This window comes from Triturus cristatus, chromosome 9 (genome assembly GCF_964204655.1).
Source record: "Triturus cristatus chromosome 9, aTriCri1.1, whole genome shotgun sequence".
Classification (NCBI taxonomy): domain Eukaryota; kingdom Metazoa; phylum Chordata; class Amphibia; order Caudata; family Salamandridae; genus Triturus; species Triturus cristatus.
The window spans coordinates 1,140,359,940-1,140,383,727 of NC_140592.1; the positions used below are offsets into that span (position 1 = coordinate 1,140,359,940).

A 23,788-nucleotide genomic window follows, 5' to 3' on the forward strand; every position below is an offset into this window, starting at 1 on the left:
GATCAGGCACCATTTGACAAAGAACGCTTTGAACCCTTTGAAGAACTGAGAGGGAGTTTGTGTCATACAATAGCACCTGGAATGCGTGATAATAATCTAACTTTTTCTTGCTTTGCCATGAGACAGGAGTATGTGAGCATATCAGTCCTTACCAGAGACATGGTGGGTTGATGTGCCCAGTGGCTTACTTGTTAGCTGTATTGGATCCAACAGATGCAGGTCTTCCAGTCTGAAATTGGTTCCAGCTATTTGCCTTGCCCCTGAACAGAGTGATGGAATAGTGTTGTGTCATACTTTAATTGTATATGTCCCACATTCAGTGAAGATTCTTTTGACCAGAACAGAGACTCATCATAAGACCAATAGCAGATGACATGCTAGGAGCAGGTTTCACTTGCAGGAGAGAACATCTCTATTAAGTGATATGTTAGGCCTGTCAACCTCAGGTTGGTCTTACCCCAAACATTTTGCCTTCCTCCTTCCTTTTTTTGCGGATCTCGTTTTGCTGTTCTTAGTAATCTAAACACTTTACCACTGCTGACCAGTGCTAAAGTGCATGTACCCACTCCTTAAAACATGGTAACATTGGCTTGTATCAAATTGACTGATTTAATGGACTTTTAAGTCCCAAGAAACATGGAACTACACGTGCCCAGGGCCTATAAATTAAATACTACTAGTATGCCTGCAGCACTGATTCTGTCACCCAGTTAAGTAGCCCTTTGAACATGTCTCAGGCCTGCAATTACAACATGTGTGTGCAGTTTTAAACTGCCATTTTGACCTGGCAAAATAAATTGTTTGCTAGGCTAAAACCTCCTTTTTAAGTTCATGTAAGTCCCCCCTATGGTAGGCCCTGGACAACACAGATGGCAGGGTGCCGTGTATTTAAAAAGTTGGACGCATACTTTTAAGTTTTACATGTCCTGGTAGTGAAAACCCCTTAAATTCATTTTTCACTACTGCAAGGCCTACCTCTCCCATAGACTAGCTTTGGAGTAACCTAATTACATTTACCAAGCTGTAATTTCCAAAAAGGAACAGGTACCCAGTCTATGTTTGGTGTCTTTGGAATTGTAATGAAAAATTATATTTTGTGGTGAAGCTGGATTTTAAATTACAATTGGAAAATGCCACTTTTAGAAAGTTGGCATTGTCCTGCCTTAGCTATTTACTGCCTGTAGCATGTCCCTGGGTCACATAAATGTGTGTAGCCGATAGTTGGCTTTGTGTATTCCTCCTAGACAGCAACACACAATAGAGAGCTTAGGTGTGTATGGATAGGCCATCACAGGCAGGATGGGAGAACGGAGCTAAGCACAGTCCTACATGTACTTGAACAGGCTGTGTCCTGCCTCCACACAAAGGGCTGAATATTTGACCTTCAGTACATTTCGGGACCTGTGGATACCCTGCCAGGTAGAAGCACTGCTGGTCTGCTGAAAGGACTGCCATTCTGCTGGACTGCTGATTAGAAGAACTGTTACACTTCTGTGCTGACCTGCTGTTCTCTTGCCTGAGTGAGAAGATTTGGGCATGCATCTCTTGAACCCAGAGAGACTCCAAGGGCTAGTTGGCTGACTTCCTAATCTGAAGCCTCAGGGACAGAACAGGCTTCAATGAACCTTACACATGCACCTCGACTCTGCCATCTGTGAGTCAATCCTGCCAAGTGGTGCCACCCCAGTCCTGGACCCATGGAAATAGGCCTACGGTTCTCTGCCAGCCTCTGTGAATCCAGTGGAACCGAAGCATCTCCTCTGTTGTGTGGCGCAACCCTGAGCAGAACCAATGCATCGCCGCTGCTGCATTAATCCGAACCGTTGCAAGGACTGGCATTACATCGCAGCCCTTCGCCGCTTCGGAACAGCTGTGTGCGATGCATCCCGGTGTAGGCCCCCACATCTCTTATCGACAGCAGACTTGAAGCCAAACTCCGCATCACAGCCTCACAACTCCTCGGACCCGACTGCATGACGCACCATCGACAATGGACTTTGCATCGCAAGCCCTCATGGACAGGATCTCCAACAACGTTGCAAGACCTCGCATCGCAGCCTCGTCGCATCTCAGGACTGAATCATCTTTGCCGCGGATACTCGCAACGCTTCACAAACCATGATTTAAGGTACTCTGTTCAGCGGGCCTAACTGGGTCCCTGTAGGAGGCCCGCGCTCAATCGTGGTGGCCTGAACTTGTGACTTTGTCCCGGTCCAGCGCAACCACCTATCTACATTTGGCACTTTACACCTTTTGACACTATTTTTACTAAAATCTTTCATATTGAATATCTCTGATACTACTGAAAGGATTTCTGTCGTTTTGGTCTTGTTTTGTGTATTAAACATTACTCTATATTTCTAACTCGGTTGTGGGGTCCTTTTGTGGTGCGTTTTCCCTGTCTTACTGTTCAAAGTGGTGCACAGATACTATAGACATTGCCTCTGAGTTAAGCCTGGCTGCTCTGTGCCAAGCTACCAGAGGGTTCAGCACAGTTTATTCTAGGGTATGCTTGTGACTTCACGTTGAGAAGTATTGTGGTTGCTGCTTGAGAAAGGTTTCAGACCCCTCAACCAGTAACCCAGTTTCTTACAAGATGCAAATCATTCAATCCAGCAACACTGCTTCCTACTTCAGACAGGAGTTGTGAAGACAGGGAAGTTGTGAAAATGATGAAGATGATGAACCTGTGATTGACTGCATTGAGGTTATTGAGTTATGTACAAAACCAAGACCAGAGATAGCCTTGGAAGTGGCTGATCTGGCATTGTTTGTTGACATTTCTTGTGTAAAAGAACAGTAGGGAGCATTGGGAACTGCCTTTCCAGTATGATCTGTTTCTGAAACTTTGCAAACATAATCTCCAACAACCGTAACTTCAGGATAAGTGGCAGAATTAGTTGTATTGACAAGAGCGTGTTGCTTGTCAGAGAATTTGAATCAGATGATTTATACAGCCAATGTGGTTTTAGAGTTGTGCATGACTTTGGTCAACTGTGGTCACAAAGGGGTTTTATGACATACTCTGGAGCTCCTTGAAGAGTTGCCTAAATATTGTATTTGGTGATAGAAATACAACAGCCCAAAGAGATTGCGGTGGTGAAGTGTGTTGTCCATAAGGCTGGAAAGGATTTAGTCACATTTGGAAATAAACATGCAGATCAGGCAGCAAAATACTGTGCATTACAAGATGAGACAGTTGTGCAAGTGACTAAAAATGATAAATCAAGAATAATTACAATGCAAGATGTAGAAAATTCTTTATGAATTCAATTCAAACTTATTTGAGTGAATTGAGAGATATCTAGGAAGAAGCTCCAGATAATGGAAAACAAAAATGGAAAAAAATCGGGCTACGGGAAAAATGACCAAGATCTGTATGTCAATACTAAAAGTAAATATATTCTTTGTGATTCTATGTTGTAGCCAATGTGCACATACATACACTAAAGATGACATCAAGGGAGACATAGTATAGTGAGAATATTTAAAAAGTACTGGGAGAACAGAGGGTTCGGACATGTTGCGGAGGATATTCGTAGCTGGTGTAGGATATATTACCTAAATAACCAAGGCAGAAAACACAGACTTTGATTAATCATATTGTCAAAGCAAAGGTCCCATTTACAGACTTTCAGATGCCAAATTACAATAGTCTGAAATGCATCTTGGTAATTGTCTACTTTTTTCTGAATGAGTTAAGGTCTATGTCACCATGAGATTAAATAGCCTTACCAATGCCAAATTGTTGTTGAGGGAGACTCTTCCTAGATTGGCCATCCAACTTCTATTGAGACAAATCATGGTACCTACTTCAAAATTGAGGTTTTGTAAATATTCTGTACAGCGTTTGAAATCAACCAGAGATTCCATGGTAGATATCATCCACAATATTCTGGAGTTGTTAAGAGAGCTAACGGTGCTCTCAGGAATAAACCTGCTAAAGTTCTTGCTTCAACTGGTTTGAAATGGCATGATGCACTTCTTGTTTTGAAGAGCATGAGAAGTAGTCCTTACAGAAAGACTAGTTTGTCACCCAATGAAATCATCATGGGAAGAGCAATGAGACTTGCAAATGAACTTTCAGGAGCACTAGTTTCAATAACTGATAGCCTAGTGCTAGATTACTGCAAAGGTCTAGATGATATGGTGAAATCTGTCTCTCATTAGGTGAATAAGGCAACAAAGGAAACAAAGGACATTCCTTTTTACCAAACTGAATCTAGGAGACCTTGAGAAGAGGTGAACAAGCCCTACCAGGTGATTTTGATGGTGAACACAACGGTCAAGTTCACTGGAGTGCCGCAGTGGAGCCACATTGCTCACACAAGGTGAGAAGTAGCAGTGGAAGAACAAATCAGTGAACTAAACCAGTGTCCACAAAGCCAAGCTCAGGTTTGCAGCATGTATCCAGAGGGTGGGGTTAACATATTTAAACTGGTGAAGAAAACTAAAGAAGTGAAGTGGTAAAATTGCAGGATAGTGAAAGTTCTGACAAAGAAATTTAAGTGGTGGATTTCAAGAAAACATATATACTAGAATGATATGAGAGTATGTAAATATGCTGATTCGTCAGTGCTACGTTTGTACATTACTTCTTCCTTCTATTGGTGAGGGATCAACTTTATCCAGCTTCCAATGCCCCAACTCCATAACATGTAATATGCATACTGCTATTTTTAATAATGGTGAGTTTCTTTCCCCTTACCTGATTTTTGTGTTACTTTAGAAAATCCTCTGATAAACACAAACCGAGCACGAATCTAAAACTACTAAGTGAGTATGTTTGTAAGGTAAAGGAGAAAATTAATTTATTAGTGAATATAATGGGAGAAGAGTTACATTTATAAGAGGTTGGAGAGAGGGAAAAGCTGTGGAGGAACAAGTAAAGGAAGGGGAACAGTTTAGATTGTCATATATACATCCTGGGTTGAGAATGCAGCGGGAACAAAGAGGTGAATTCTGTTGAGTATGAAGGCGGCTTTTCAAGAATCAAAAGATTGAAAATTAGGGAGAAAGTGAGTGTGAAAGGAGTCATCAGCTGAGTGGAGATCATTGTTGGGTGGAGATCCAATTTTGAGAAGAATGTATTATGATTGTAGGAAGAATGCTTATTTTTATTTGCCAAGAAATTGGATTGGTTCTTGGTATCTTGACTAAGTATTTCCTAGAATCTATGAAATGGATGATGTAGGATACCTGAGATGAGTGAAAAGTAGTTTTAGAAAGTTAGTCTTAGATAGAAAGTTAGTCTTAGATACATTAGGGGCTATGATCACCTCTACAAGTGTGGCAATGAATGACGTGAAAATTAGACATCAGTCTACTTTAGTGGCTAAACAAGGTGTAGATGTATTGTAGGAGATACCTCTTAGGTTACAGGTTTTAGGTAAATCCCCCACCAGGAGCAGAATCCTCACTGCTCAGACCACTCACACCGCTGACACTCTTACAGCTCAGGGACTCATCAACATTCCATTATATTCTCCTGTCAAAGGAAGGTGGAGTCTGCAAGGCAATTAAGGCAAAGAGCTGTAGGACATATATTCCATATAATAGTAAGGGTAATTAACTCTTATATTGTTATCATTACTAATATTTTGTTTGCTATTCAATCTTTTGAAGAGCCTGGCTTATGGAAAACTGTAGGTTCTTGATTTTGTGAGTTAGGAAAGGATTTTAATAAGGTTGGTTACTGGTTAAAGAAGTTGGGTGGGAATACACTTGAATTAATCGTAACTTCTGCAATGATCGTAATTGTTCTGTTCCTTTACTAAAATTTTCTGAGATTATGACTGGAAGATGTACAAATAAAGATAGGGTAAAAATAGGTTGATGGAAAGAAAGAGATTCATGGAGATAGAGAAGGAAAGTACTAAAGATCATGTCTACAACCAAATGAAGATGCAGAGGAAATTTCCAGAAATAAACTGAAAGTGATGACGACGTTGACTGTCTGATTTTCAGATTTATAAAGCTTTAATTATTAGTTTTTAGTGATAACGGAATAATCAGAGGGCGGCTGTAGTAGCGCTTTTCTGGGTTCACATTTTCGTGAATTAATAATAATATATTTTTTTTATTCAATAACCAAATGCTGAATTAACATGATTACAGTTATGCAGCATTTAATATGACATACAGAATTGTAGTTATTAATATGATTTAGTTGTGCCACATTTTTATAAAATTAGCACATTAGTTAACATGGATGCTGTTCTGATGCTACTCACTCACTACTGCTTTTCACCCTTCTATCTCATTTCGATGCACATTGTCAGTCCCCACAGAGTCAAAACAATGCAAAGTAATGTTTTTTTTACTAGTGTGCTTGTATTCTGAATGAACTCTTCAGTGCTCCTAGACTGCAACATGTTTCAAAGTCCCTTCCCTGTAATTATGTTGCTGGGCCCAGAATGTTCACTTGTGTATAATTCATTGTTCTTATGTTTCATATTATTGTGCTCATCTCTGGATAGCAACAGCACAGAATAATGCTCAATGCTTTTTTTTTTTAAATGGATTTCAGAAGAATGTCCCGTTCTACTGGAGACTTTGTCCAATTTATTTCAGATAACTTTTTTTTTTATTGGAGATGGTGTCTGTTTTCTTTGTATTTTGCAATTCATTTGGGATTTGAATATTTCAGATTTTGGCTACTTTGTATAACTGTATTTGAGTCTAAATGACATTTATTCTGAACCGGTTGATTTTGAGATTTTGTAATAAAACCCTTTCACTTTTTCCTGATCTACAACTCAGGTACTGAGTGGTCTCAATTACTTATTTGCTACTCTGATAAACTAATGTTGGGTTTAATGGTGGGGAGGGTGCCTTTTAGCGCAAGATCAACCCCGGAGTAGATCTGACTGAGATACATTTTGGGTGATTTGAATTTTGGGGTGTGTTTAAATTTTGGGATACAGCGTTCTGCTTCCACACCTTTACAAAGGCTATCTCACTTAAAACACTATGTCTGTCACATGTATATCATGTCTGACAGTCTGTCATAAAACAAACTGCCTGTCAGCAGCCAAACTCTGCACTTCACAGTATACTAATGTAGCTCCTCACAAAATGTATCAAAAAGCAATGTTATCAGTTAGTTACACAGGAGACAGGAGGCCATATCCAATCAGTGGAGGAATTGCACAACATGTAACAAAGAAACCTCAGTTAAAATCCCAACCTCTTTGCTTAATAAACTGTGTGATCGTACGTAAATCACTATATCAATGTGTCTCATTTACCTTTATCCTTACATAAGAGATCACATGGCACGCTATATAGACACCTCTGTTAAACATATCATTTACAAAAATATAATACAGCACCATCTGTAATCAGGGCTAGTGGAATTGTGCAGCAGTAAAGGACAAAAATATGAGGCTGGGTTGACAAAATTATGCGGCAAGAAAAGCAAATTATAAGACATAATGTGGCAACATTTGTAGAGGTATTACTTGGTCATTTTAACAATTGATACTGGCTGGGCAAAGTTACCCATCATTAATACCAGGTTAAGATCTGAAAGAATCAATCTGAAAGTGGAAGATGACCAATGAACCCTTGCAAAAGGTCTTTGACTGCACTGAACTTTTTATTCAGTAAGTTTTCAACCAAATGAGTTAAAAAAATAAAAGTGTTTGTGAGATCTGCAAACTATACAGCAGATGGTGGATTAAGTGGCAAATTCATAACTGTGACGAGAACACTGCAGCTGCAGAATCACATAAATTCTTTGACCCGGTCTATAATAACAATACAGGCCCTTGTAAAGAGGTTAACTGACTTGCCTCTTATTTCACTAATGTCATCATCATCGGGCATGGGAGATTTCGTGATTGCCTTCAAGTTCATGTTTAGGAATCACAACTTTTACGAATGGCGCTCAATACACCGGTGTACTCTAATAAACTACAATAAAACGGTTACAATACAGGATACACTCTTGCAAGCAGGTAGCCAGGTTATGTAGATGATAAGGTGTAGATTTATTGTAGAAGATACCTCTTAGGTTACAGGTTAAAGGTAAATGCCCCACCAGGAGCAGCATCCTCACTACTCGGCCCACTCACACTACTGACACTCTAACAGCTCAGGAACTCATCAACATTCCATATATCACACACACACACACACACACACTGGCTGAGCAGAAGGGAACTGAGGAATTATGGAAAGGATGCATTATAACAACATCAAGTTACAACAAAAACACTACCAAATGTTAACCACTAATGTCTTTATCATATTTTGCATGATGCCAAATATTTTAACGCCTCTGCTGTTTCAGCTCTAAAGCCATGCCTGACACCTGACTCCTCTTCTCAATACATTTGCGAGCTTGTCCACCTCTTTCGTTCTTGTCAAACTCAATAGCTGCCACTAGGATGTGTAGTTTCGCTTTCAAAACTGTAGGCATGGGTTAACAGAAAAGAAAATATCCAAAGTATGAAATGGTACTAGCCAGGGCTGTAAGTGGGCTGGGGCTCACCGGTGCTGAGCACCGGCAGTTTTTTAAAGGGGGCCCTGTTTTGTGCCCTGGCATAAGCGGTCCTTTTTTTCCGGACTGCAGTGTCAACAGGCACATCGATGTGCGCTGCTCACACTGCTCACTAGTGGCGAAGTTACGGCATCAGGTCATGCCAGGTGAGCGTTGTAGGAGAAGGGAAATCCTTTAAAGAGAGTCATTTTCTCTCTTGATTTCCCTTCTCCTTAAACCTCAGGAGCAGCAACATTGTCGTGGTGTCACCGGCTTTAAGTGGAAGCTTTTTCAATATTATATACAAGCCATCATTGCTGCTTATTTATCTTATGCAACTAACAACCATTGACAAAGCCATTAGTCCTGACTTGTTGTAGGTATGATGTTACTTGTTGTGTCATATATCTGGGTGCAAAGACAGAAACAGCAAAATACAAGCCATGCAGCACACTATGCTAAACACAGATTTGTAGTTTATGTGTTTTAAGCCACGCCCTTAATTACATTGGCTACACCCCTTTAAGAGCCCCCCCTCCCAGTTTTTTCATCCCACTTAAAGCTCTGGTACTAGCAAAAGGAGTCACATGCGAAAAGGACCCAGTTGGCAGCTAATGAGTTGCAATGGAATATGCACAGTCAAATTGTTGACCCGACTCCAAACAAGTCAACCTCCCGAATCTTAGATGAAGGACCCGGTGGGTCTTACCTCAAACCTGCAAACAGGTCCTGAAATGCCCTGCTTTACTTTCGGACTCTACCCGGCATCAGTGCAGGAATCACGCTGTCTACAGTAACATAACAGCACATGAAGACGCAATCAGGATGCTACAATGTACTGATTGACAGTCTAAGAGGCGGGCCATTCAGCCGCGTAAAAGCCTTCGATTGGTTATACAAAAAATGATCCGCCCCGGAACACGCCGCACATAAACCCGGAAAAAACGACCGCTTCAATTTCAACTCACCAGAAATGATTGCCCAGCCGCACGTGGGCCGCTGTTCCAGACTGAGGAGGAGATGACACACTGCTGGCACTGAAGCTCGCTGCCGGTGTGGCGAACAGCTGGCAGGCGGAGAGAGGGGTGGGTAATGGTGGCGGCGTAGGGAACTGGTCGAGTTAGAGACAAATCAGTACAGATCCAGCAGCAATGCGGCGTCTTCCAGCCAGTGGAGCATAGTATAGCGAGAGGTGGTGCCAGAATAAGACGAGGCGGAATCGGATGCAGCGGTCATTCACTTAAAACGTTTGTAGTCGCCAGGACAACCCACGTCTGAGTTCTGATTCTATACAGCTCCTCAGTGCTGTAACAATCGGGGACGGAATACAGACAGCACTCTGGAATGTCAAAGGTTTCAAGCGCAGCGGAAAATAATACAGAACACATACATACGATAATAAACAATAAAGAAAATGTGTTTTAAAGCAATAAATATTACACAAGGCTGAGCATCTTCTTATCCTCTGTGTTGGTTTGAGAACCGAGGCTGCATCGGAATTAGGGCGGCCAACCAGAGACGTTCTAAGGCATAGGCAAAGTGGTCTCTGGCCCTTGGGCCCCAGCCTTTCAGGTGGCCCCTGATAGAACCACCTCTGTTCTGCAGAGTCCTGCCCTGATGGCATTGAATGATTCTTAAACAGATTTTTTTATTTTTTGAAGGTTTTGTATAGCACGAACTTTACGGCTATTAGAGCGCTTTACAGGGCAGATATAGGTTACATACAGTGTGCTTTACAGGTCCGATATAGGTAGACTATACATGCATATAAATAAAATACTATAGGTCAAGTAAATAGATTAGTGGTAGCTATTACATATTGGCTGGTTTCTAAGGGAATGTATGAAGCAGTTCAAGTGAATTTAGCCAAGAGAATCAATTTCACTTCTTTTTTTAACGCTGCCGTGGATGGGTTCAGTCTTGTTTCTGGGGGCAGGGCGTTCCAGATCCTGGGAGCCATTCCTGAGAATGTACGGTTATATGTTTTCTTCTTGGAAAAACGTGGTGGTTTCAGTAGAAGATTGTGGGAGCTTCTAGTGGTTCTGTTCCCACCCGATAGAATCAATTTCTCCGCTAAGTATCTCTGGGTTTTGTGATGTAATGCCTTGTGTGTCATACAGGCAATTTTCAGATGGATTCTGGCCTCAAAAGGAAGCCAGTTGAGTGCACGAAGGTCAGGGTAGATATGACTGTTTCTTTTGGAGCCTGTGATGAGTATTGCTACTGCATTTATCGATACTCTAAGAGGGGCTGTCGATGCTCTGGGCAGGCCGCAGAGAGAGACACTCCCGTATTCCACTTTGGGGGTTATAAGAGTCTGAACTGCGTGTTTAAAGTCATTTGCGGGTATGAAGGGTTTCAGTCTTCTTTAGGTGTTCATGTGAAAATGTGCTCCTTTAGTTGCAGCGCTGATGTGCTTCTTCATATTTAGCTTATAATCAAGAGTAATTCCTAGTGATTTAGCAGAATCAATGATGAGGGGCTGACCATCGAGTGCTGTTAGATGCTTCATCCATTCACGGATGATGGTTGTTTGGTTGGGTGGGGCGATTAAGAGGAATTCTGTTTTGAGGGTGTTCAGTTTTAAGTGGTTATTGGCCAACCAGGTCTGAGGTTTTTGTAGCGTTGAGTTGAGGGACTTGATGTCTTCAAGAGAGTGGACCTTAATGTAGAGTTGCGTGTCGTCTGCGTACATGGGGTAGTGGACATTTGCAGAGTTGAGAAGATTGGTGAGTAGTTCCATAAACAGATTGAAGAGTGTCGGGGAGAGGGAGGATCCCTGGGGCACTCCTAAGATGACTAGCCTGGGATTGGATAAGGATTGATTGATCTTGAGTCTTTGTGTTCTGTTTTGGAGGAAAGAAGTAAACCAGTTTAAAACCGTTCCAGATAGACCCATTCTATGTTTCAGGAGGTCTAGTACGTTGTCCTGTTTGACGGTCTCGAAAGCTGAGGACAGGTCAAGCAAGATGGGTAAGCAGGCTTTGTTCTGATCCAATATTTTTAGTGCGTCATCATTTATGTGTGTCATGACTGAATCGGTACTGTGTCCTGTACGAAAACCTGTTTGGAATTGATCAAGCAGGTTGCAGTGGTCTATGTGGTTGCTGAGCTGCATGTGCACACATTTTTCGAGTAGTTTGGTCAGGGTGGGGAAGTTGGATATTGGGCGATAGTTGTTCAAGTCTGATGGGTCCGCTGAGGGTTTCTTTAAGATAGGGGATACCTGACCAGCTTTGAGGATGTCTGGGATCATTCCTTGCATAAGGAAGGTGTTTATGATCCTGGTCCATAGAGGAACTAGCATTGGAATTAAGTCTTTTAAGTGGTTTGCTGGGAGAGGGTCTGCGAAGTGGTTGTAGGGGTTCAAAGCCGTGAGTGTCTTTAGGATATTTTCTTCGCTGTAGAAATTGAAGTTGGTCCAGGAGGCATTGTTTTTTAGGTCTAGCTTAGTGGTACCACTGAGCTGTGTCATGAGATTGATTTAAATACCACTTTCCTTCACTTTATTTTCATTGTGGGTGATATGTGCGTCTATTACATTTTGTAGAGAATGTTGTTTGTTTCATGCAACATCCATAAAATAATTTCTTTTAAATCAGATCAGGATCTCACATATGAGAAATGGAACGGTGTCACAGAGATTATTTGTAATAATGTTAGTGAGCAGCTGCTGTATTACAATATTGAAAACACACATCACTATCCCAGAATATTACTTGTAAACATGTTTAGATTTTGGACAAGTGTGTCAGTACACTTTCAGTGACCCGGCCTAACAGGGTATGAAAGAGCTGAAATAAGATCATAAATTAAAAGCTGTTCCTTACAGGGGCCCCCAAAATACGCTTGCCCAGGGCCCCCAAAATCCTTAAGATTTCCCTGCGGCCAAACTATAAGGGTCAATTCACATGTACTCATAGCACGTGTGTGTCGGGGGGGCACAGCATACACACAGCGACACTTGGAGACATGTTGAAGAGCAGAGGATCTATGAGTTTCAAAGTGCATTGTGTTGTACCTTGATTTCCTTTTCCTGCTGCTCAGCCAGTATGAATGTGATGTGGATGTGGAATAATAGAATGTTGATGAGAGAGCAGAATGTTGGAGTGCTTGGTTGTGTGAGAGAGAGAGACGGTTGGAGACTGTGGGCTGAGCAGCAAGGATGCTGCTCCTGGTGGGGCCTTGAACCATCTTAACTACTCAGCTGATGAACTACCATCCTGTAACTACCATCTTCCATCTAAGCTTAAATAAACCTTGAACTTATGTTATACCTCATGGCTACGTCTGGAGTTCCTACTATTCATCTTTGTAGCATATTTGTGGGGTTTCATTCTAACCCCCTCCTCTAAAGCAGGCTTCTTTAAAGCTATAACTCAGCCAGAGATTTAGCATATCGACTCTTATTACTATTCCAACTGTTTTTGACATCTAATTTTAGCTTTACCCCTGTATTCTAATGCTGAGCAGGACCTGCAACTTCCATGGGAAGATCATTCTTTTGACATTAACAACAGTTGTGGTCTACTGGACTAGGTGGAAACATGCTTTTTAATCCCAGCTTCCCATTTTGCAAAATTGTGTGCTCTAAGGCAATCACTTTTTGAACTTGTTCCTTTGCTACTTTTCTAGCAAGTTTGGAACTATTTAGCATCAATGTGAAAGCTGCTAGTAAGCGAGTGATTAAAAAAACGGACTGGAGAGAATTGCTCAGATTCATGGTACAGTCACCAAATGGAATATGGTGGTGAATATATATATATATATAATTTGCAACAAGTAGCACTGTGCTGTGTCTCAGGTTTACTACTATGACAAACTGATCCTGGGCAAATCATACTTTCCCTGTGCCTCTGTCCACTAATCTGACACTGTGGACTTTGAAACTGGCTTAGTGGAAGAAATAACACCAAGGACGTACTTCTAAGATCGGCCTCCACCATTTTTCTTTTTATTTTTTCATAGGGTTTTATATGGCGCAAACTTGACCCAAAAGTATCCAGTATCAGACCACTTTACATGAAGACACATTATTATTTTTTATTTTGTTAGACGCGTTAAGATTAAGTGGTTTGCCCAGAATCACAGGGTGTTGCGTGTCCTTGCAGAGACTCGAACTAGGTTCCCCAGATTTGAGGTCGACGCCCTAGCCGTTTGGCCACATCCTCTCAGCATTGTTTTCATTCACACATTCAGGGCTGTTTAATAGTATGTGGCTGGATTTGCATCTCTGTAGCTGAACTTGCTCCTGAAGATGCTTTGTATAGCCTTCCTCCCATGCTGCTGCTCCTCCCTCACAACCTCTGGCAAGCACCTCTTTCACAGTCAATAAAGGGCAAAAAGAGTGAAAGTTGCATGCCCTGTGAGAAGATTAAAAGTGGTGAGCTCAAAACATGGGAAATCTGGCATTAATCCGTGCCTCTCTGCAGGTAGCAGGACTAGAACTACAATTGTAGGACAAACCTGCAAAATATGAGACAATTGCCACCCTAATCCAGTGCCCAGCAACCTTTCAGTTGCGTGGAGCAGGCAACATTAATTTCTAGCACAATGGAAGCCCTGGAGGTGGGAGAGGGGGATAGGTTTGGTGGCAAAGTAAAATACAAATGTTCCTAGCTTTCCTTTAACTCAAGCTTCATGCTCCGAGCTCTCTCTCACTCACGGAGAGCCCACCAACTTCCCCAGGGACCTGGGACTCCTTTCATTTGAAAAGGATTCTCTGCCCTGATGTCAGATTGCAACCACAAACCTGATCTGTTTGGCCTGCGGGGCAATGGAAAGAAGACAGTCCAACCACTCCCCGTCATATTCTCCCCAGGGAACAGTAGACAGCTGCTCTCTCAAGGAAAACACCCAGGGGAAAGGGGGAGTGGAGACAATAAGAAATACAACCGTTGGAGCCTGGATGGCCTCACTTTCTGTGTCTTTGGAAAGTGTAGCGTTGATCAATGTATGTAAGGGCCAACCCGGATTGTTGCAGCCTGCAGTTTAAGAGGAAAGGGACTGAAGAGATATTAATAATCACACACTCCTCTCCCCACCCTGATTACTCTTGTACAATCTCTCCCTCTTCCACTCACTCAATATGCATATATAGGCTAACAAATGTATGTTATGGAGACAAGAGTTTAGGTACTTAATTTCTTCTCCAATTGCACATAAGATAAACAAGCATTGAGGTTCCCCCTCAATGATCCTGGTGTCTATAGGGTTAATCAGTCACAGCTGATCAACTCCCAAAAGGAACATAGTAGCCAACACCTAAAGTCAAGTATACCAGAGATTGCCCCTCTCTGGTTATAAATCAATATAACTGTCAAAATGTACCAAGGTAAAAGTTGCAACGCATGAGATCGCACTGACTGGCACTTATCTGATTAGCAATGCTCCGTCTGTGAGGGTGCTTTCCAAGATTGTAGTAGCGAACCGTCAATAGAGACCACACGCCCCCAGGCTTGAGAACGAAGCAAAACCAAACAAGGAGACAGCAGGCAGTGGAACATTCACTTCAATCCAGGGTGTCGTTCCACCAAAGCATCGCATGAGCCTGCGACGTAGCTCGAAAGAAGACAGCTGGCAACTGATGTTTCCACGTGGTACAACCAGCAAGGTTTAGGAAATACCAGTGGCCGAAAACCGGCCGTTGTGAGGATTCCTTGCTGAATCCAAACAAGGATGGGAAGAACCCCCCCCCCCCCCCCCCCCACTAGGCTGTGCAGCCGACAACCAGGATATAGCCCTGTGCAGGCTAAGAGCAGGTAACAAAGGGGGAACAAATGGCAAAATAGAACAGTCTTTAAGCATTCCAAATGGATTGTCAAGAAGTGCGCGCACCTTGGGGGTGTGATTCTTATACCCCTAGAAACCATTCTGGCTGCCTGGGAAGATTCTGGTCTTGTTTGTCCTTATCCACATAGCAGGTTTCTGGGACATGGAGTCCTGTACCAGGTCAGCCTTATATATGCATTCTCTCACCATTCGCACCACTGTTAACCTGTTATACCTCTGCGAATGCAGTAGCAGACCGCTAGTTGTATCCTCCCGCGAAGGATCCTTACTGCGGTACAGGATCATAACACCTGATGCCACCACTGGTGCCAGGCTTGGGGGGGTATATCAGTGACCACTGTAGCGTCAGTAGTGATACTGTAATGCTTTTATAATTTATGAAAGGCTGCAATCCTTGTCTATAAACCTATCTCAGAATTCCTCATTGCAGTCGCAGACCTACCAACTCACATGGTGACGCCATGTTTCACACAATATTGGCTTCCTTACCATGGTCACTGTGAAGAGCAGATATCACATGGTGGAAGGAAATACAGACTAGAAACCTGCACTTAGTGAGTTTTTAGCTCATCCTTATAGGCTTTGAACAGGAAAGTCCATTAAGGTTTTGAAAACACCTAAGGACATAGACGGAAGCCTCCGCAAGCTTTTGGAGTTTTTTGGGATAGAGGAAGTTGGTGGAGGGAGTAAGCAATTCTCATCATGATACCCCCCCTACCATGTCACACAGTAAAAATAGTTTTCAATTTGGTGCGTCTGCAATCAAGTTGTGACGTCTCTGGTCACCTGTAATAAAATGATGTAGCTGCTCAACAGTAATAATTTATTACAGTTGAGCTCTGATATTGTAATGTCTCCTGGTAGAGGCAGTAGCCCAGGTGAAAGGCAGATCACAGAGCATTATTATAGTTACAGTTTAAGCAACGAGAACTGGCTTTTCCTTGTTTTAATGATCTGTTTTCATAAAATTAACAGTGATCAACGAAAATGAGATTCATGCAACAAGGTTATTTTTTGCATGTTGAGCTTCATCAGTTGCATAGCAAGGTTGTCATGAGCCCTAATGTAAGCAAGGAAAATGGGCCCCTTCATTTCCCAGGATGATAGTCTAAATCTATTGTGTGCTTCCCAGTGTCTCTTGGACTATATATTTAAAAAATAGCCCCTATTCCTATTCAGGAATAACAAAAAGCATAATTTATCCTACGCATTGATGAGGAACGTTTGACATCAGGAGCTACATCACATCTTTTCTGATTGTTCTGGAAACCTGGTGATTGAGTTTACACAATGCTACTATGGATTTGGAAAATTAGGTTATCAACTTTCCATCTTCCTTTTGCAGCAAACAGTGTTTTCCTCCTTCTCTATCATCACCACAACGGACTTTGACAAGCTTGGTTTTCATAAAAACTGATAAAGTCCTTCAGATTCCAGTGCCTTATGAAGAATTTAGAGACTTGTTCATCAAAATTGGAGCAGATACTCTACCTCCATTTGGAGCGTACATTTTCCAAATTGATTTGGTTCTGGATGATGACATTCCTCATAGGAGGATATACTGTTTAATGATAAAGGAAGTTTTAAAGGCAAATTAGAGGAAATCTGAAAAAAGGATTAACCAAGCATTCCACATCTCTCCTGGGGTGCCAACATTTTTTATTCTCAAATCGAATGGTACCATCAGACCTTGCATAGATTATTGTGAACTCAGTAATATCACAGTCAGGAGTAGATATCCATTGCCCCTGATTTCTGTTTTGATGGACAAGTTCACAACTGCCAAATCTGAACTAGATTTAAGAGAGACATACAATCTAGTTCAATTCAGGAAATATGAGTGGTAAATTAACACCACTTTTGACATGCACAATGGCCATTTTTAATATTTGGTCATGCCAGATACTGTATGTAAAATGCCTGCATCAGTTCATAATCTTGCTAGACATTTTGAATCAATATGTGGTGTTTTAACGTGGATGTCATGCTTGTTTTTTTAAGCTCTCTCACATAACATAGACTGCACATGAGAGAATTCTTGTCTAGGTGCAGCAAACCTGTTTTATATGCAAAGCTGAAAAGGTGTAAATGTAAAAGTTTTGAAGTGTGTTTCTTGGGATTTGTACTTTCAGAAAAAGGAGTATAATGGATCCAAATAAAGTGAAAGCTGTCTTGGAATGGCCTCTGCCTTAGAAACTGAAAGAAGACCAAAAGTGTCTAGGGTTTGCACGCTTCTATAGGCAGTGCATCTGCAACTATTCCAAGATTCTGTTCCCCATAACAAATCTCACCAAAGTTGGTACTAAATTCAAGTGGAGTGAAGACCAGGAAGAAGCTTTCACTTTCACTTCAAGACGGTAGACTCTCTTTAATAGTAGTTGTGGATGCTGTGACATATACCCTAAAAGTATTTTTGTTTAAACAGCATGCTGAACCTGAAGAATTATGCACTACAGCCTTCTTTTCTTACACTCTGTTATCTAAAGAAAGAGATTATACCATTTATGACAGAGAATTATTGACTTTAGTCAATGGTGGTAATATTGAGAGAAAAACACAGTGTGGACTGGCCATAAAAATGTGAATTTTGTAAAGTCAGTGAGGTGTAGCAATGCAAGAAATGCCAGATTAGCTCTCTTTTTCTCTAGATTTAATTATGATATTGCATACCACACTGTAAAAGACATTTATAAAGCTGGCGCTTTATCTCGTCTTCCACTTGAAAAATTAAAAGAGAGTAACCCCTCTAGACTAGGGGGCAAGGTCTAATACATAAAAAAAGACTACAGCTCCCCTAAGTTTATCAAAATCTAAATAGGACACTGTATAAATGGTGCAAAAATACAAAAAGTACAAAAGACATACAAAAAATATAATTTATTAAATATTAAACATTTATATTATAAGAAATACATACATCTTGATAAAAGCAATACATAACAGAAGATTACAAACAAAATCCATACATCTACATTGGTTTATGACTCCTTCTTATTATTCATCAAGTAACGTTAAATAAAATAAATACCTCTACTTTATTTCAGAATCTTTACATGAAGCAAGAATTGAGTCCACAAAATTCATCGCTGCATTTCAGTGGGTACACTAAACTAGATTAAAACCACCTTCTTCAGGACGCACAAACTGAAAATCTTCTACAAGAAATTCATATATGCGTAAAGTATACAATCATAAAAGGGTTTGAGGATGCCTGAAAACAAACATAAAGACAACAATTTACATGGACAAAATACATACATAAACATTATTTGCACAGTTAACACTATGATCAAAAGTCCCCTACTCTTGGGTATAAGATCAGAAGTGGGTCAAATATACACACCAAGTTTGTTCCAATTAATATAGTAATTTATTGAACCACATGAGCTCAAATGTTAACTTTCAGACACCCAGTTGATTCATTGCAGGAATATAAGTAGCTTAAAAGGCAACAGATGGCTGGATGGGGCTGGGCTACCAGAACTATTTCCGATAGGGACTGAACCAAACCAGGGAATGTTGATTGCAAAGCTCTCCATCTGGCTCTGTGGATCTCATGGCCGGGACTTCTACTGGCAACAGCCTAGCACTGCTGGGGTCGCTGCCTTAAGCGCATGGGCCGTGCAGTGCTCTACGCCCCTGAGCTTCCTCTTGTGGGTTTACCACACTGAAACCCGATTACATACTTGAGAGCAGGGCAGACGTGCTTTTGGACAGAGGCAGGGATAGTTACACGGAGTGGCTGTTGTCAGTTTGGCACCCACATCCCACTGCCAGATCTGATGGAGCAGATGGCATTGCTGGCAGGCCAATTTCTTACATATGAGGCACTCCTGTGAACGTTCTATGACCTCTGGTGGCAGGGAGATGCAGAGCCAGCGACCCACTTAGTTCTGCAACCGCTACTGACTATGGGGATAGGGAGACACCTGATTATGTGGTTCTTCCGGGCTCTGATTGCAATGTCTGGGAAACGTCTGGAAGCCCTTCAGAGGCGATGGACTGCCAAGCAGGATCGCAATATCCCTGACATTGAGTAGGGAAGGTTACTGGTGTACCCTCAGAATGTATCCCGCAAAACCCGCCTTAAATATATTCAGTACAACTGAACTCACGGGACATATTTGATGCCACACAGCGATATACGGAGGCGGGCTCAGGATGTGCAACCCTAGATGGAGATTTTAGACACAACGTGGGAATGCACCCACCTATAGGAATTCTGGGGGGCAGTCCTCGTAATACTTAAAGTGTCTTCGAACGCTAGAGGTCTGTCTTTTAGGTGCCCTTCCCAGACCCAAGCCTAAATTGTCAAAGAGGAGAATAGCCATGGCCTGGTAATTAACTGCGGGGCCTAGACCAGGGACGTGACGCTGTGTGCTCATGCCAAGGAGAGGGCACTACAAAGGGAGGAGGCCTAGTGTGTTCTCAGGCGTCCCATAGCAGACTTGTGGTCGGAGGTAGTGGATGAATGGGAACACCCATCGGACGCAGAGACTTGGACAGAGGGACCCAGGGTGGAGGGTGGAGACATGGGACACAATGAGCCAGCTGGAGAGGACCTAGGAACTGGAGGGTTAAAGTGAAGAGTGATGATTGGTCCAGGGATGTTGGTGAGGGGGCGGCGACAGCCGCCTCCCCTGACCTGCTGGTCCGAGGGTCGGATGTCGCTGGAGACAGGGTGGGGGAAGACTGGGTGGCATTGGGGGCTCTCCGTCACTCTTTTTTATGCTTTCTCCCCTTTCTTTTCGTTGTTTACCCCCCACGCCAGGCTTGGGGATGGACCAGCTGCACCCCAACCCACTACCCACAGTAATGGCAGTTACCTCCTCTGAGACGAAGTTAGTAGGTTACGGGCATTCCGATAAGGTAGTTGGTAGCTTTCCACACACTATACACACAGCAGACTAGCAGAACAGACTAAGATAGTCCAGCCACTTATGTACCTCACATAAGGGAGCTTAGGGGACGATGGTAGACCTTTGAGGCAGTACATTGCTGGGAGACAGACAGGGGAAATGTGTACTGTTTGTGGAAAGTTATACCATGTGATTTTATGCCCCAAAAATTAGGTTTTAAATAAAAAAGGCAACTAATAGTCTTCATGTGTTGAGGACCAGGGTCTGCTTATGAACCCGGCCTTAAAAAGGACCTCCATCTCACGCATCTTGTATTATACCCTTGCTCATTATACTGGGTCTTCAATAAGATAAGGTAACTATGTAATGGCTGTAAATGCACATCCAATGCGTGATAATTTTTCACCATTGCTTAATTCTCAAGCAGGGTCTCGAGGGAGACTTCCAAATACTGTATATACGTTCTTACATATTAAAAGCATTGCATTCATTATCGCATTAAAATGACTTCAAATCAAGGATATTCACTTGTTTGAGGCATGTGAACCTGGAGAGAGTACCTTTTTATTTATCTATAAATAAATACTTTAATGTTTTACTAATTGCACACAAGTATATACAACCTTCACAAACATCTGCATTACTAACTGACTGTATGAAATTGAGCCCCGCTCAAGTAATAAACACATTCCCTGTCAGGGTAAACTACAAAAGTCACTAAATAAACCTGTGCTCAACCCTCTGGTAGCTTGGCACAAAAGCAGTCAGGCTTATCCTAGAGGTAATGTGTAAAGTATGTATGCAGTACTCAAACAGTTATAAAGTGAAAACACAATACAAGAAAGTCCCAAACCAATTTAGAACAAGCATTTACAATGCAATAGGTCTTGCATTTACGTGAGTTTAAGCTAATAACATTGTAAATGACAATGGGCCACATGTAGGAAGCTGTTTTGTGATCGTAAACACTGCGAATCGCAAAAATTAGGGTGTATGTGATCGCAAAACAGACCGTTCCTATGTAGGAAAGGTTTCTGCTGCGCAAAAATGGGAATCGCTAATTTAGCGATTACCATTTTTGCGTGCAAATGATTCTGCAAATAATTGTGTGAATTCGCAATCAGCGTCACATCATTTGCGATATTCGCTTCTACCGTTCTCGCTAAATGCGAATTTGCCAATTGAGATGTTGGTAAAAGTCGCAATTTGCGATTGTGCGAAATTCGTAATTTTGCACTTCTCAATTACCGCCAACTCTGAGCAGGTGGTAACCAGGTGCTACCTATTTAAACAGGCCCACAATGCCACTGGGAGTTCCCACCATGGCTGGGCTGTATGTCATAGCCAGGAGGCTGCGAATCAGAGATGCTACACAGAGAAGGAGACGCCAGGAAAGGATCTACAGAGCACGCATCACCCTCTTCCAGCTGACGAGGAGAAGATCCATGTGAACTACAGGCTGCACCCAGACAGCATATTGGAGTTAATATAGGAGCTGAGACCCATACTGGAACACCCCACAAGCAGGGCACACACCATTCCCACCCATGTCCAGGTCCTGTGCTCACTGCACCTCCTGGCATCAGGGAGTTTTCAGGGGGTGATAGCCACAGCAGGAGGGGTCTCCCAGAGTGCACTTTCACGCTTCTTCCACGCTTTTCTTGATGCAATGGTTCAGAGGCTGCATCACCACATCCAATTTCCCAGCACACAACAGGCACTAGATCAGGCCAAGCAGGAATTCTACCAAATAGCCCAATTCCCCCGTCATTGGCTGCGTAGATGGGACTCGTGTCGCACTCTCACCCCCATCACAGAATGAGTATGTGTTTAGGAACAGAAAGTCATATCATTCCCTGAACATTCAGGTAGTGTGCAACGCCAAACATATAATCACTGATGTTGGAAGCACACACGACTCATTCATGTTTCACCACTGTGGATTAAATCGCAGACTCACAAATGGTGAGTTTGGAGAGGGCTACCTGCTAGGTAAATGCATGGCTTACAAACACACGACCAGTAAAGGTTTGAAGTGGCAGGACAGTATTGAAATAAATCTACTTTTACCCTGCAGGTGACAGTACGTATGCTGTACGTGACTACGTCCTGACACCGTACCTGAATCCAGCCACTGCAGGTGAGCGGAGGTACAACAGCGCCTACAGAGCCACACGCTGAGCCATTGAGAGGACCTTCTGTATCCTTAAGAGCCGTTTCCGCTGCCTCCATAAGAGTGGAGGTGCGCTACAGTACAGCCCTGAGACATGTTGCAAAATCGTGGTTGCCTGTGCAATGCTACACAACATCGCTACCAAGAAAGGCACGCCAGTGAATCTGACAGATTCAGACACCTCAGATGGGGAGGGACCAGCTCCACGTCGCAGACCAGCAGGTGGGGCCGGGGTGGCTGCCGGGCGCCTGAGACGAGATGAGATCACACATAACTACTTCTAGGTGAGTAATGAGGACACAATGCCACAGAATGGTGCTTAACTGTGATGTTTATTTCCTTTGGTGCAGGAATACATCTGTCACACAGCGTGACTTTATTGATATTGCTTGCACATGTTTGTGCCACAGTGCAAGTATTTCCATCCGCCAATAAGTCCAGATGGAGTGTTTTCCTTCACACATAGCCATAAGTCCCTGATGTTTCTTCACCTCCTACGTGCACGCCCAATTGCCCCTCACTCAGGGTGCCCACTGCCCTCCCTGGAGTCATCATCTACTCTCCCCTGGTGCGCACTCCGGCGTCTGTCCGGTGGAATTGGTGGAGTGATGCTGCTCCTGCTGGACTGTTCGTCCGTATCCAAAGTCTAAAGTGGGCCTATGCCACCTGTCGCAGCTGCGCGCATCTGGTCCACGGCATGTGTAACCTGCACCAGGCCCCTGCCCACGTCCTGGCAGCAGTTGGCCATCTCATGCTGCATACTGACACATCTTTGGACCAGCAGGGATGTGGCGGTTGACAGCTCTTGCATACAAGTCCAGCCGGTTGTGAAGACGCTGTCTCTCCCTGCGCCTGACTGCCCGGTCTCTCCTTATCTCCCTGCACAGTCCAGTCTTTCCAGTGCACCTGTCATTGCCATTACACCAACCCGCATCTCTGTCATGTTATGATTGTGTGCAGACAATTGGCGCTGTATTGATTTGATTCCTTTAACTTGCAGGCGCTGTGCTTTCAGCATGCTGCCTTCTAGGCCCGAGAACATCTTGTCTTCGTCGACAGGAGCAATGCTGGTGGACGGCCGTGCCCTGCGTCTCAACCCACTCCCTTCACTGGATTGTACAGGGGACTGTGTTGTCTGCTGTCCTGCATGCTGCCTCTGGACTGGCTGTGCCTCTCCTGCTGTGTCTGTTGCCTCTGCCTCCAGCAGTGGTAGTGGTGGCACTATGTTGCGCCGTCTGCATGGCGCAGGGTTTGCTGGTCTCACTTCGCCCTGCTCCTCCTGCTCTGCATCTTCCTCATTTTCTGGTGTGTCCTCCCCTTCTGCCATGCTTTCCTGTGTTGTTGGTGGTGCTGTGAATTTAAATGCACACATTAATTCTGTGTCCTGTCTCGCATTTGTAATGCATTACAGTTTACAATTATTAAATCACATGAATACTATCTGTCTGTTTTATTCATTTCCTAGATGACTTGTCCCTA

At 42.9% G+C, this 23,788-nt stretch overlaps 1 protein-coding gene and 1 long non-coding RNA gene across 2 annotated transcripts in view; one reads left to right on the top strand and one right to left on the bottom strand.

Moving 5' to 3' along the window:
- Positions 1-9,324, bottom strand: part of RPAP1 (RNA polymerase II associated protein 1) — a 315,008-nt gene extending 305,684 nt beyond the window's left edge. Inside the window, exon 1 of the mRNA XM_085627070.1 lies at positions 9,195-9,324. The gene's annotated coding sequence lies outside the window, so the exon portion shown is untranslated. The remainder of the gene's footprint in view (positions 1-9,194) is intronic.
- A 143-nt stretch (positions 9,325-9,467) lies between these two features.
- Positions 9,468-23,689, top strand: LOC146799507 (uncharacterized). The gene is made up of 3 exons (XR_014969279.1): positions 9,468-9,570; positions 22,214-22,593; positions 23,310-23,689. It is a non-coding gene; the product is annotated as an uncharacterized LOC146799507 (long non-coding RNA).
- The last annotated feature ends 99 nt before the right edge of the window (positions 23,690-23,788 follow it).